Genomic DNA, 16,133 nt, shown 5'->3' with positions numbered 1-16,133 from the left:
GTGTTTTAGTTTTACTTCTTGTTTACAGCATTCAGTGGCATTTAAAATTATTACATGAGAATCTCTGCTTTTAATGGATTATCATGACCTCTATGCATCCCTAAGGATTAAGAAAGTGTTTGGAATTATTTCAGCCAGTCTGGGTATTTTCTGATAGGTTGGGGCAAGGGTGTAATTGGAATTCATGTTTCCCTTACCTAATATTTAAATGTTATGAGCCAAGCTAAAAAGAAAATAGAGTCTGTTTTACTTTGGCAAAGATATCTTTATAAGGCAACCTTTAAAATATGTACAAAGGTATCATTTTTCATATGACTAAAAATTGCCAACTGTCATGGCTGAATGAAATTATTATTATACATTTCTGAGAGCAGTATCAATGGGTCAGCAATATTTGATTACTAAATAATTTGTTTAAAAGTATATGTTACAAATGTATTTTCCTGGTCTTCATTTCAGCAAAAATTGTTAATTAAGTTGCTAAAAGAAAGTTTTGCCTATGCATGCAGATCTAAAATAGTTAAAATTTAAACATGGTTATGTTAAAAGTACACAAAATTTGGGTATATACTCCTAAAAATAAATTGAAATAAATGTAAATAGTTGAAAAAATTATTCTCATATAATTTCATGATATGATCACACTTACTTATTAAAATCTAAAAGGCAAAATGAATGAGACTTTCTATAAAACAATAAATCAACATTATTATAATGCAGTTGAGTTTTTACTTATTTTTTGAAAATTAAATCACATATTTATTAAATGTTTTCATAAAAGTATAACTATATACAAATGTAGCATGCAGCGTTTATCTGGCTGCCAGAGGTATGAATTGATATCATATTTCACTTGTTTTATATTTGGAATTTTGTGAATATACTCTGAAGAGTACTATGAATTATTTAATATTGAGAAATATTTTCTTAGCCTAAGTGCAGCCATTATGGACATCACAGGGCACCTGTAAAAAGCTCTAAACCCATGAATCAGAACATAAATGCTATTTGCTGCTCCTGAGGAAAGATACTTTGTTATACATCAATTGATTGCATTCAAACCACCTGAGAAGAGAAGGTTGCACATTAATTTAGCTTTTCTGGTATTAAGGCTGTCTTGCTGGCAAGCCCTGTCTGCTCACCCAAGCAGCTGCTCTGCCAGCAGCAGTGACACAATGGAAACTTTGTGCTGCTTAGAAACACAGAGCCACAGGACCAGCTCAGGGACTAAACCAGTCACAGGAGCTAACATTTACCACTGAATGATTTAAGCAGCCTGTTTTTTGCTTTATGCAATCATCTGAACATGTTAAGCATTGCTTATTGTAAAGTCTCATTCCTTGGCTTTCTCTTGTTCCATGGATGACAGTTCTTCTGACTCTAGTAATGTCTTCATTTGCATACAGCGTCAGTCTTGTGTAAATGCTGGTTGAATCTTACAGTCTATTCATGCTTGTCATTGCTAAATTATGGTTTAGTCCTTACCCTGTCTCTTTTGACTGGGAGAAAGGATGGGAATTTTAGCGAGTGGGATGTGTGGGTAGATTGCCTTCTGTGTGGGGCTTCCCTTTTAGGGCTCCTTTGGAAGGTATCTTGTGTCATTATTTCCCCTCAAGTAACAATCACAGCATGCCAGACACATCCTTTCTCCTTCTTTTTCAGCTCCACTAGATGCACAGCCATCTGGGATTAGCTCTGCTTTGCTCACCTGCTGAACAAGCAAGGCTTTACCCAGGCAGGTTAACCCCTCTGGTTGGCAAGCATTCTAGGATTTAAACCTAGGAACAGAAGCATGGGCCCTGGTTACTGCCGCTTGCCTCCCCTGGCCTTGCTGTGAGAAATGTAGCCATCTCAAGATAGGTGTGACCCTGGCCATGAGTTTTGTCTGGAGCTATGTAGGGGAAATGGCTCCTACACCTGCTTACACACTCACCTGAGTACATTTTATATTGCAGTTTTTACATGCTCAGTTTTCTTTCCATAAGTGAAACTCCAAGTCTTTCTTACTCAACAGTCCTGACCCCACTTTGTCAGGACTTGGCGGGGTGAGGGGAGCAAGTACTTAGCCTGCATCTCACTAATCTCCTTCCTCCCTTCCCCAAACTCTGTCAAAAATAACAAAGGGGGAGCAAAATAGAAATGCTTGCAGAAAATGTGCTGCACAGATATAGACGCTGCTCACAGTTAACCCTGTGATCATGAGTACCAGCGACATTGTAGGTTTTGGGCTGGCTGCTCCTTCCCTGCTTTTGAGGCTGCCTCCTTCATGGCTCCCAGTCAGTCCCTCACAGCAGCCAAGAGTGTATTACTTTCCACTATCACTTAAGGTCAGCTGTGTTGGTGCATACTTATAACTCCAGTATTCAGGAAGCTGAGCCAGGAGGATCACCTTGAGTTTGAAGTCTGTCTAGGCTACATAGTAAGTTCAAGGCCAGCCTGAACTATGTACTGAGACCCTATTTTTTTAAAAATTTTTTTTAAAAATTTTATTTAAGAGGAAAAAGAGAAAAACACAAAACAAAACAAAGCGGTGTAAGGATACACGTAATACAGAACTACAAAAAAAAAAAACAATAGTAAGAAATCACCTGCTAATAGATTACATATTATCATCTTGGAAATAGTTGCTCAAATCACAGTATCAAAGAATACAAAGTGGACATTCAAACAGAGAGACTGCAAACAGCTGTGTTCAATGATCCAAAAACATTAATATAGTCAGCTATTTAACACCCCTAAACACACTGCTGTTATATCTGTTAGAGCTCTTTTTTTTTCCCCTCTCTTTTTTACAACAAAATTTACACATTTTGGATTTTATTACTCCTTAGTTCTTATTACTTTTTTGGGGGGAGAGAATAAAGTCAAATATGGAAAACAAAGCTGTCAGTCAAAACCAAGGATAGACATAGCACATGATGTAGAACAGAGTACAAGGTTATCAACAATGGTTATCAACGTTGTCTCTTGTTTCCTTAAAAAGAATTGTCTATCTCATTAGATATTATAAAGTTGGACAAAACAGTAGAGAACAAGACCAATAAAACTTAGGCATTGTAAACATTACAGGACTTCCAAAGGAGACAACAGTTATAGAATTCACAAGATCAATCAGAGACCTTATGTTTGCTTGCTTCTGAAGCAAAATGAAGCATTTTAAATATGCACAAGAGAATAATTAAGTAGATTTTTAACTTAGCCAAGAACTCTCATTCTCTAACTTCTTTTCTGAAAAATTTAAAATAATCTAGTGTGCCAGCATGAACCCTTGGTCGCCTAGGCAATAGAACAGGTTTCCATGGAAATACATGAGTCTGTATCAAAGAAATACCTTGACTTTAATGGTATAAAAGAACATCATGTAAGAAATGTGGATTCTCACAGCTAATCCAAACTCTCAGTCACTATGGTTAGTCGTTCATGGTACTATTTGTTAAGTAGTGGTGATTTTCAACAATAAAACAACTTTCACATCTCCAAATGACATTGTAGTAAATAATTTTCTGTTTCTTTTTCTTCATATACCACAGACTGTCAATCCCCATGTGTATTTTGACTTTTATTGTAGAGAAATAAAAGGCATGCATTTATACTTTTGATTTAAGTTTGATGTGCTGAGTTATGAAACTTGATTATACAATAATTAAGGGGAAAGTTAGATTTTTGAAAGGGGATCCTCCATAATACCTAAGTCCTCTTCTCTACATCCCCTGAATTCTTCTGCAACAATAACTTTCAATATCTTGCCACACACAGGGTAGCAGGTGATGGGATGCGTGCCCAACATTTGTCTTGTGGATCTAGGGCTGGAGAATGGAGCTGAACACAACACAATAAAGCAGACAGAATTTTGCTGAATTCTTATGTGTATAAATCCACATTTTTCTGTTTTTCTCTGCACCCCTGAATGTAGCAAATCTTAGCTTCGATGTCTCCAGGGAATGCATCAATTTATTCCAAAATGACTGATGACTATACACCAAGGGGTCTCCAAAGCGATGGGTGCAGGGCAGTGACCAAAATAAGACCCTGGACCTCTTGGACTTAGGTTCTGCAAACTAAACAAAAACATATTGATCAAATTAGTATGTTACTTACTACATGCAGTAATTGAAGAAGAATAAAATAGGGTGGGGATGAAGAGTGACAGAGATTGCTATTTTCTTCAGTGCGAGAAATCTGTCTGACAGATACCTCAGGAAGTAAGGGTATATATCACACAAATCATGAACAGAAACATCTACAGGGGGTACCAAAAGTCAGGCCACAGTGGGGTGTGTGCCTGCAGAGTATAGTGGGTGAGGGCCGGGTCAGGGTGCTGTAATTGCTCTGTGGCAGAATTTCATTCTCTTCCCTGATCAGACCTCCACCAGCTCTGATCCTCACCCAGGGTCATTCTTAACTCATTTAGCTCCCAGAAGTAAACATGTAGAGTCCCTCTTCTTCCTCTCTACGAAAAAATAATTTTGAAGTCCAGAAAGCCTGAGACAATGGGTGACTGTGATACAATCTAAAAAAAAAAAAATGCCATCAGTGTGTCTGACATCACTGATAACTGAGTCCGCTGGATTAATTTTGGCGTATACTGTATTGCTTATTAAAGAATAAGTAAGAAAATATGCTGCTTTGAGATACAAACACACACACACACACAGCTGTCCCTTGGTATACATGCAGGATTGTTCCAGAATCCATTTTGGATAGCAAAATGCTATCCAAAGGTCCTTTCTATAAAGTAGCGCAGCATTTGCTTATAACCTACTCATTTCCTCCTGGAGACTTTAAACCATCTCTAGGTTACGTCTAATGCCTTCCACCATGCTGTTTCTATCTTGCAGCCAACCGTGGAGCAAAACCTCAAAAAACATGAGCCTCTTTTAAATTGTGGTTATCGAGCATTCTGTCTTAGCAATGAGCAAGTGAGCAAGACAGGAGACATCTTTTCCATAACATGTTCATCTCCTGCTTTGAAGAAACGGAAGAGAGGTCAGAGTGACCTTGTGCTCCTGTGGTTTTCTTAAGTTTCTTTACATCCAAATAATCAGTATGCCAAAACAGCTTACTTTGGGGTAGCACGTTCACACCCACCAGCTTAGGCCCTGAGCCTGGTGCCGGCCAGTGGTGACCTGAGAACTGCTGTCCGGTGAGCACCCTTTGAGCAGGCCCTCTCTCTCCATTCTGTTCTTTATAACTGCTGAAAAAGCAGGAAACCAGGGTTGGGGATTTAGCTCAGCGGCATAAGCGCCTGCCTTGCAAGCAGGCAGTTGTGAGTTGGATCCCCGGTACCGATAAAAAGGAAAAAGACCAAAAAAAAAAAAAAAAAAAATCAGGAAACCCAGAGATGGGTGTAAGTGCCATTTATTATCTTGCTTGACTTTACACCTGAGTAAATTTCAGGACTCCTTTAAGGAAAGCTGTCCAGACTTCTGTCCAGGAGTCTACCCCAGCTAATGGGAAGATGTTGAGAGCCATCCAAACTGGACTCACCTCTCAGTTCTGCTGTGTTCTTGTTTTGTGATTTTGACTTTGAACACATTACTTAGTCTTTCTGGAACTTGATCATTAAAACAAAACAAAACGATGACATCTTATAGCCTTGTTATTTGGGTGAAATAAAATAGTATATGTGAAAATGTGTTCTATAAATTGGAAAACATTAAAAAAAATTCATAGAGTTTTAAAAACCCAGGCCCCTGAGTCTGTCTTCTATAAATGTGATAGAATTGGAAAGAAGCATGAAATATAAATGACCTTTATTTTAAGAAAGCAGGGAGAGACCCCCGACCCACCGGGGTGGGCATTCTCTCCTGGGTCTGGCAATCTTCCGGCAGACACGTGGAGTGGGAGCATACGTGTAGCTTAGGTTTGGGGTGGTACCTGAGGGGCATTAGTGATGCACAGGGAGCCCATTGGTATTCATTTTGTACCACAGGTAAATTCCTAGGGGCAGGGAAGATGGAGCCCCTTGGTTCTGCCTCCAAGGCTTTACCGGCTACAGTGTCCCGTCTGGGCCAAAATCCTTTCAAAATGTAGCAGGCCAGTGTCCTGTTTAACTAACAGCATACATCTACCATAATATTAGAAGCTTTCACTAACTGAACCCTTTATAAAAATATCCTCATTTATGCCAGTGCCTAGGAACAGAACAGACATCAACATCTAGGCCACGTGACCCTTATAAAAGATGGGGCAAACCGTCAGGTCTCCTGCTTAGATGGATGCAGTGAAATAGATCTGATATTAAATGGATATTTGTTTCTGTAACAAGGAATTTAATTCCCAAAAGTGTTGAATGTTTATTACTTTCATTCTCTAGATGAGAAACAAGCATGTTTCTAGCTCTTTATTGACAAATGAGCATCTTTTCTAGGAAGGAGGTAAACAATAACCTCTATAAGGTGTTGGCATGAATTGAATCCAAACTCAGCATCTGCTTTGCAAGTAAATATGTCAGATTAGAGCATCAAAGGCTGTAGTAGACCAAAGGGATCTGAGGGACATTTAGTTTGTTCTTGTTCACTCTAATCTTACCTTCCTCATGTGCAAGACTGCACTTTGATCCCAGCCTTCCTTTCTCTGTCTCTCCTCTTCTATTTTCAAAGAAGTCTCCATTAGCAAAGGAGTTTTTTCAACCATATTTAACAATCTTTTGTTGGGGTGATTGTCAAACTTGAGTAAACTCTAATCTGTTTGCTACTGTTAAAAGTTTTTGGATTGAGGAACTGTAAGGATAGGGTTCTGCTTTCTGAAGTGGGGAAGAAATGGGAATGATAGACTTAGAAGAAAATTGAGAGTGGTTTTGCATGTGTTATTTTAAGGTATATATCATTGGGAATATTAGGCCACTGGCTGTAAGATTTTGGAAGTCAACAAAGCTCAGAGCTAGAGCTATACACCTGGAAATTCTAACTGCCAATTGTTTTAAATTCAAGTTTGTGAATGGAATGACTTATTCTATAAAAAACAAAACCTAATTTTCATTCATTTGCATAAATCAGCTTTCCTGTCAGGGAGACACAGTACCTGACACACATAATTTAAAGGAGGAAGGGTTTAAATCTGGTTCACCATTTTGGGCGATTTAATCCGTGGCCGACTGACTTCCAGGCAGGAATGTCAGGGCAGAGGGTCATGGCAGAGCAAAGATGATTAATTCATGATTCTTGGTGGCTTGGAAGCAAAGGACAGGCAAGAACCGTGAGGGGAAGAGGCTAAGGAGCCAAGGGCACACTTTAGGATACACCCACAAGGGTGCTTTACTAATCCCCCAGACAGCTCCCAAGCCAGTTGAATTGACAAGCTTAACTATCACCTAGATCTATTAGATAATGAGTATTGATGTAACTGTGTATGTGTGGCATTATAAGGCAACCAGTGAACATTCTTGGTTGCAGAAGACCTTCCCATATTAAATGCCTTTCTTCTGCTGTGTCTTCCATCACCAGTGGTCTAAACCACCACTCTCCCTTTTCTTCTCCTCTACTTTAAAACTGATGTGCTGGGCTAGTGCGCAGCATATATTCAGTTATTAACTTCCCACCCACTAGAGACAGCCTCCATTTCCCCAGGATACCAACTTCACTTTGGTCAGTGGCTTATAATGTTAGGGGGGCTTTAAATGTGCTTGGCTTTGGAGTGATTCCTATGATCAGATGACCTGCTACAAAAATAGCTTTCCCTATAACTACTGCCTGAGCCTTAGCTATAGAACAAATGATTATGAATAGAGCTGAGCCCACCCCTAGAGCTAATGCCATGCCTGGAAAGAACCTCCTTTGTAAGCAGAATTGCTCAACTGTGCCAGCCTCAGTTTGATTGGGTGCAATCTACTGTGGGCAGTAAGGAGGCACCACTCTGGCTGGTTCTGAGGGAAAGGTGTTTTATCCTCCATTTTTTTCTAAGAGTAGGAAGAATTTATTGAGAGAAAGAAATGGTCTGGGAGGGACAGAAGATGCCCAGAAAGTGGGTTGCCCACTTCTCAAGGGTATTTTATTGAGCAAAGTCACAAGGTGAGGCAGACCTAAGGTAGGAATCAATAAGATTAAAAGTATAGTTGCTTAGGTAATATTGATCCAATGGCAAATCATAGGATGGGTGTGAGGTGGGACAAAACTATAGTCAACCAATAAGTACTCAACAAGTATAGTTGCTTGGGTAACTTTGATTAAATGGGCATCAAAGGGAAGCGAGTCACAAAGCAAGTGGACAAGTGGGATGGACAGGGACTTTCCTGGAAGGGGTGGGTTAAGGAGGTTTGCCCCTCCACCCCAAGGTAATTGATGCCTACTTAGAATATCAATCACTGCTCTTCATCCCTAGGGGAAGTATATGGGTAAATAATTCTTTTTCTTGAAGCTGGGTCTTCAGTGAACATGCCTCCAGCCACAATTGTCCTCTGCATTGACCTCTCCATCCATCGCACAGTCCTGCCCACCTGCCTACATTTCTACCTAATCTAGCTATGACAAGGTGAGTTTTGATGCAGCATTAGTGTGGCATAGGTTATGCCATGGACTGAATGCTTGTGTTCCCAACCTTCATATGCTGAGGTCTTCATTCCCTACATAATGGTATTAGATAGAGCCTTTGGGAGGTGATTAGGTCAGAAGGGCCATGTCCTCATGAATGGGCTCAGTGCTCTTTAGAAAAAGGACCCCAGAGAGCAACTTTGCCCTCTTTGCAACATGGAAGGACACAAGGAGAAGATGGAGTCTGCTCCTCACCAGCACCCAACAATTCTGGCACCTGATCTCAGACTTCCAAGCCTCCAGAACAGTGAGGAAGACATTTCCATTATTTATAAGCCACTGAGTATATAGAACAGCTTGACCTGTAAGATCTAACTGGGGGACAAAGCCTAGTTGCCCTATATCTCATTGGGTTTACTAGGTAGATAGATATTTAGGATATCTCTTTTATTTTACTTTATCTTATCTGATAGAACTGTGGAGGACCCAGGCAGCTGAAAAGATAAGAAATATGAAATATACATGACCTTTATTTTGAGAATGCAGGGAGAGACACCCCCCCCCCCCCGATCCCCTGGGCGAGGCATTCCCCACCCCACCCCCCAGGTCAGCGATCTCTCCATGGAACATGTCGAGCAGGGGCACATAAGTAGCCTAGGTTTGGGGTGGAACCCAAGGGGCATTAGTGATGCATAGGTAGCCCATTGGCACTCATTTGGTGCCAGAGGTACCAAATGGGTGGGGAAGATGGAGCTCCTTGGTTCAGCTTGAGGCTTTACCGGCTACAGTGTCCTGTCTGGGCCAAAACTCTTTCATTATCTTATTTTATTTTATTTTTGGTTCTGGGGATGAAACTCATGACTTTGTGCTTGCCAGGCAGGCACTTACGCTGCTGAGCTAAATCCCTGGCCCAGGATATCTCTCTTAAATAAATGAATCAGTTAGATGAACTTCATGTATGACTTTTTCTAGATAGTGGTTTTGAATTTCAAGGAAAGCTTTGAATTTCCAGAGACTGAATGCTATTATTCAAAAAGCCCTTCAGCATGTGAGGTCACAGAGAAAAAATGTCATCCAGGAACCAGGAATTGAACCCTAGAGCCTTGATTTTGAGCTTCCCAGCTTCCAGAAATATGAGAAATAAATACTTGTTATGTATAACCCAACAATATGACATTTTATTATAGCAGCCTGAGTGAACTAAGACACTTGAACTCTATTGTTACCCCACCATAGAATTTTGAAGTTCAAGAACATGTTGGGGCTTTTCAGAAAACAAAACTGACTACAAATAGGTATGGACATTTATCATAAACTTGTGTAGACTATACTAAAAGAATAAGACTACTGAATCACAATCATGCTATTTCTTGTTCAGTTAAATATTGGATTAATTGGCAGAACCCCTAAAGTAATGAATTATGACAACTCACTACATATGATGAGAAATCATGTTAGTTTTTTGTATTAAGTGCTTAGGAAATTTTCCATCCTCATCTGTGAAATGAGAAACATGACAAATGCTAAGTGTATAGTGACCTTAACATTCCCTTCAATGTGCATAGAAGTTTTAAGATTGATTTCTTCATTGTAAGTGAAACGCAAAATAATCTAGCAATGGACTTAAAGGGTCTTACAATTCCCTATGGTAGCCTTGTCTGAAAATATGTAATGTTTCCTGCAAACATCTATTATTAATTCTAATGTTAATAAAATCACCCATATAGTGTACATTTATGAGTTCCCATAAAAAGTTAAAAGAATTTCTATTTTTAGTTTTGACTTGTCTGCTTGCTGGCTCTTCATCAGAAATTCACACTGATCTCTCTGCTCTCTCTGCTTGACCTTGGCTGGGAAACCAAACCACACTGCTTATTGATTCTTTGCTGTTCATATTGTTGCTTGCTTGATTGATCTGGTCACATCTCTCTTTTGAAAGCAGGCTGCTCTCAATTGCATTAGCTAATTATGTGAGCAGTAGTGCCCAAGACAGTCCCAGGTGGGATGCTAGGACCAGCTCTCTACTACCTGCTCTGGTTGTGTGTAATTCCTCCTGTCTCTGTTCTTTGGGAAATATTTAGGCAGATGTCTGCTGCCTACTCTCTCTGTGTTCTAACTCTGGTATTTAGTGAAGAAGAGACATTGTCCCAAAGGGATATTTGGCATATGTACCATTTTTTTGTAGTTTATGTACCAGAACAAATTGAATGGAAAGAAATAAGATAGCCTTGACATTTTATACACTGTTTATATTCTCTCTTTGTCTCTGTCTCTCTCTGTCTCTGTCTCTGTCTCTGTCTCTCTCTCTCTCTCTCTCTCTCTCACACACACACACACATACACACACACAGAATTATCGAACTTCAAAATTCTATGGTGGGGTAACAATAAAGTTCAAGTGTCTTAGTTCACTATTGCTATAATAAAATGTCATATTTTGGGTTATATATAACAAGTATTTATTTCTCATATTTCTGAAAGCTGGGAAGTTCAAAATCAAGCTTCTAAGGTTCAAATCCTGATTCCTGGATGACATTTTTATCTCTGTAACCTCACATGTTGAAGGAACCAAGGGAAATTTCTGGGGTCTCTTTTATAAGGATACTAATTATATTCATGAAGGCTCTGCCCTCAGACCTAATCATCTCCAGAGGCTCCACCTAACTGCCATCACCTTGAGGGGAGGATTTCATGTGGGAATTATGAGAGGATTCAAAAACCCAGACTTTTGCACTAGATAAGTAAAACAATCTGTAATTGCATGTGGTGGAAGGTTATAGCTAAATCCAGGCCTCAGAAGATTTTTGCTGAAAAATTCAGGCCTAATATTGCTGAAAACTTCCTTCAGAGCAATTTTTCAAGTGAAGTAAGAGCTCCATATTTTTGTGTGATGTCTCTCAATTTTAAAATCTCAGCTCAAATGCTTTTAAAATGCAAACTTACAATTATGTCATCACTATATGTAAGAGCCAACTTGCATGTTACCGTTTCTTATCTCCTTGTTTTTATACATTCTATTTCCCTAGTCTTCCCCTCTCCCAGTTCACCTGGAAAATGCCCACTCAAATACTTCCTTTTTAAAGCCTTGCCCAGTCTCTTTCTTTTCAGGACATTAGTGTGGGAGACAACTCTAGTGACTCCCCTTGACTGCAAAATAATCATTGTGACTTTGATTATTTGGAAACTTATTTTTTTAATACTGATATGTAAAAGGCTGGCTAAGGTATTTTTTTCTCTTTAAATTGGCTTTAAGCATTATAAATAAGGCTGATAGAGGTGTTAATATGTAATATGTAAGCCAACAAACAGTCCTGTTTCCTCTCATAGTGTTCTCCATACAAGATATATACAAGATATGAACAGGGCGAGATGTTAGAGCCAATAGCTCCAAAAGTGTCAACTGGGTAGGAGCCTCAAGATAAAGAGGCTATGACTCCCCAGGGCACAAGGGTTTACATATCAAAAACCAAGCGATAACCTCCCAAAACAATTCCATTGATACCTTAATTAGATTATATAAACTGATCCTTCTACATATCTTTATCTGTAGCGAGCCGTGCGACAGCCCCATTGCTGCCTCCCTGCCTCTCTCTCTCCTATGGGCACAATGCATCTGCCTACATTAACCATAATCCTCTCCTGCTTATGTCACATACCTGGATGTGATGATGACCCTGTTGTATTCATCCCCGTAGCCTCTTCCTGTCCCACCAGTCTGTCCTTTCCCTATAAAAGATGTAATCACTTCTGGAATAAACGGGGGCTTGATTGGATTCTCTCTCGACTTGCTTCTGTCTCTCTTTGTCTCCCCTATGTCTTTATTTAATCCCCATTCCCCCTCCAGGTACACTCCACAGATTGATCTGCAGACCGGATCAAGTGGCGCCCAACATGGGGCTCCTGGCACGGAGGAGTCAATGAGGGAGCCGTTTGAGAAAGCCGGCTGAAAATGAAAGCAAATTGAACCAAAGACCGCGGTGAAAGGAAAATCAAACTAAATCGAAGACTAAGGCTAAAAGCAAAAGGACATTAAATCAAGTACTGAGGCCTGTGCAGACGACTACCCGATGTCCCACCCGAGTCACGGTGAGTGAACGACGACTCCATTCCCTTTCCTGGACATGGGTCAAGCATTGAGCGAACACGAATTGTTCATGGGAGGCCTTATAAAGGCATGAAAGACAAGAGGGGTAAGGGTTAGAACAAAAGAATTATTGCAGTATTTTCAATTTATTCATAAGGTTTTCCCTTGGTTCCCCCTAGAGGGTTCTATAGATACCAAGAGGTGGAAAAGAGTAAGAGATGCTCTAAAAGATTATTATAGAGTTTTCAGTCCGGAAAAGGTTCTGGTGACCACCTTTGCATATTGGAATTTAATCTCTGAGCTGCTTGCCCAGTGGCATGCAGATCCTCAGATTGATGAGACGGTAGCACAAGGCCCTCTGAGCTACATAGCCTTATAGTGCCCCTAAGATGGCGCCTGCCTCCCGCAGGCCTCATGGCACTCTTAAAATGGCACTTGCCTGATTTTCGCCACATTCCCCGAAATGGCGTTTCCAGTGACGGAAACAAATGTACCTCCCCAAGATGGCACCACACAGCCGCAAGACAGCGCGGGCACTGCAGCGCTAGCTCCATGAGTCATTAGGACACATACGCCATTCACAGTGGCAACTTTAAAAGAATTAAAGACAGAGGTTGCCCAATATGGCCTTACAGCTGCTTTCACTCTTGCTGTTTTAAATTCTCTGGCTGACGGCTGGCTTACACCTACAGATTGGCAAAGATTGGCCCAAGTGACTTTATCGGGTGGGGATAATCTTTTGTAAAAATCAGAATATACAAAAAGTTGTAAAGAAACTGCCAGGTGCAATACACAAGCCGGCAATAGGTGGGACCTTAACATGTTAATAGTGGAAGATGCCTATGCATGAAAAAAGGCTCAAAAAGAGTTTAATCCAACACTTTTCGCTCAAATTCAAACAGCAGCTACTCGAGCATGGTAAAAGCTGCCTACAAAAGATAATATGAGCTCCTCTCTCACTAGCATTAAGTAAGGCCCAGATAAACCCTTTTCAGAGTTTGTTGATTGTTTGATTGCTGCTGCTAGTGAAGTCTTTGGCCACGCTGACGCAGGCACTGATTTTGTTAAACAGCCGGCTTTTAAAGGCGCCGGCACCGTCTGCCGGGCCACTATCAGACCTCATAAAAATAGAACAGGCCTAACAGGCTATATACACCTTTGCTGTGGCATTGGAGCTGCTTGTCAGTGGGGTCTTGCTGTCACTGTGCCTTTCAGGGATTTGCAGTTGGACAGTTCTTATCTCAAAAGCATGAACAGGACTGTTTTGCCTGTAGTCATTTTACAAAAAAGACTCCAGAGGTAGAGATTCCAATGTGATTCCCGATTTTATCTATGATAAAATAGATAAAACATAAATTTGCTATTTCAACTGTTTTTACACTTCAGTGTCATTTGTTACAGTCATATATATATATGTATATATATATATATATATATACATATATATATATATATATGGCATATGTCTATATATGCATATATACAGGCATATACCACTATCCATTTCCAATCTTTTCATTCCAAACAGGAATTCCCTATCCATTAAATGATAATTTCCATTCCTGCATATTCTGTGACAGAAAGTTCATGGAGGTAGTTCACATCGTATGCACTTTGTAAAGGTGGAACCAGACAATATTTCACTTTCCATAATGTTTTCAAGATGCATCTATGTTGTAGAATGGTACCAGAACTGCTTTTCTTCTTATAGCTGAATAATATTCCATAGTATGTACATATCACATTTTATTTGTCCACTAATCCGTTGATGGACATGTGAGCTATTTCCACTTTTTGGCTATTGTGTATAATATTGATTCTTTGAACTTTGGCGAAAGTATCTGTTTGAATTTTTGTTTTCAAGTATTTTGGGAAATATTTAGAAATGGAATTGCTCTATCATATCATAATTCTGTTTTATAAGTTTCAACATAAACTGTTTTTAACTTCCAAGAGGATTTTTTCCTGAAGACACAGTGAGCTTGGAAGTCAGAGTTTGCATCACGCAGGGACTTTTGATAGAGCTTTAGTGTCTTTAAGGAGGAAACAACTGAAATGATTCAGTGATCTGAAGGAAATTTAGTACCATCCAGGCCATCCCCATTGTGGGAGGTCAGGATGCATCAGTGGCTAAAAAACATTTCCATTTTAGGAAAGTTTGTTTATTTCAGTACTAGGGTTGAACCCAGCACCTTTCCATCAAGGTACATACCCGCCTCTTTTATATTGTGTTTTGTGATAGTGTCTTGATAAGTTATTAAATAATCCTACTTGGGCTTAAATTTGTGATCCTCTTTAGTTTTCCAGAATACTGGTATTACAATCATGTGTACCACTACATCTGAGTAGGACTATTTTAGGCTCAGTCTTTCCTGTGTCCCCAGTGCAAGGTCAAATATGAAGCAAGCCCCTTCTCAATATTCCCTATAGACAATAAGCATGATGAAAATTCACACAGAAAATGGACAAACTGAACTACTGCTTTATTGGAAGTCTAGAAGACAGATAGTTCATACTGAGTAGGATGATCTCTATTCTTGGCCACTGTGTGTTAACATTTTCACAAGCCTTCAGTTTGTAGGGAAAGTATTGGCACCATTTGGGAGGAGATTGGTGACCTTAATTATGACTTGACAGTGTCCCATGAAAATTCTATGATGCTTGATTGTAGAATGTTTGTAGAATGCTTGATTGTAGAATGGTACTTACAACATTCACTTTGCAGTGTTGGTAAGAGTTGAGACGGGTATAACCCTGTGATGAATTATTTTTAATTATTTCAAAATTTAACAAAAAGAGTCAAGTCAACATACATTTATATTCTATTGTTTGTATTGACCTCTGTGGCATACCATAGTCAATAGGCTAGGATACACATTGTAAGATTGTGGATGTTTTTCAAGAATGTTTATATCTTGAAAGAGACAAGCCTCAACTAAAGTGTAAGGCAGAAGAAATAATGAAGTTGTAGCAGTCAAGTAAGAATGTGGCTCCTTGCAGAGCACCTGAGGTTAGCATTCAAGGGTGTGTGAGATTTGTTTGGTAGAAAAAGAGGGTAAAGGAGGAGCATCTTATGTAGAATTAATCATAGTACCAAGACAGGAGAAGATAGACCACATATGAGAAATAGTGAAGAATACCATATGGCAGAAGGGCTAGAGATGCTGGGAACTGTAGTGGCAGATGAATATGGAAAGATCAGTTACTGTGACATTCTGGAGGATTAAGTTCAGGCCAAGGAAGGAAGGATTAAAGAGGCACAGAAAGACACTGAAGATCTTTGTGTAAGATAGTGAAGCAACCCTGCTCCTCAGACTGCAGGGGATGGATCAAAAGATGCTTAGGTACCTGGTGACAGGTGATCAGATGTGGAGTAGGTTGGTGGTGTTGAGGATATAGTGCGGGGGGCATTCTAGAGAGGCTCTGGAGTTATATAGCTGGTTTGGATGTGTGCTGCATGGTAACTGCTAAGGTAGAAGCCAAGGAGGACTGAAAGATGGTATTAAGATTTTATGCTTGTGAGCATAAGATAACAGTGATGCCATTTGGTACCAAACATCACCAGACTTGCCAAGATAATG

The sequence above is a fragment of the Cavia porcellus genome, unplaced genomic scaffold (assembly GCF_034190915.1).
Source record: "Cavia porcellus strain 051 isolate PalLab524CR breed Dunkin Hartley unplaced genomic scaffold, mCavPor4.1 scaffold_13, whole genome shotgun sequence".
Classification (NCBI taxonomy): domain Eukaryota; kingdom Metazoa; phylum Chordata; class Mammalia; order Rodentia; family Caviidae; genus Cavia; species Cavia porcellus.
Note: the sequence above shows the minus strand (reverse complement) of the source record.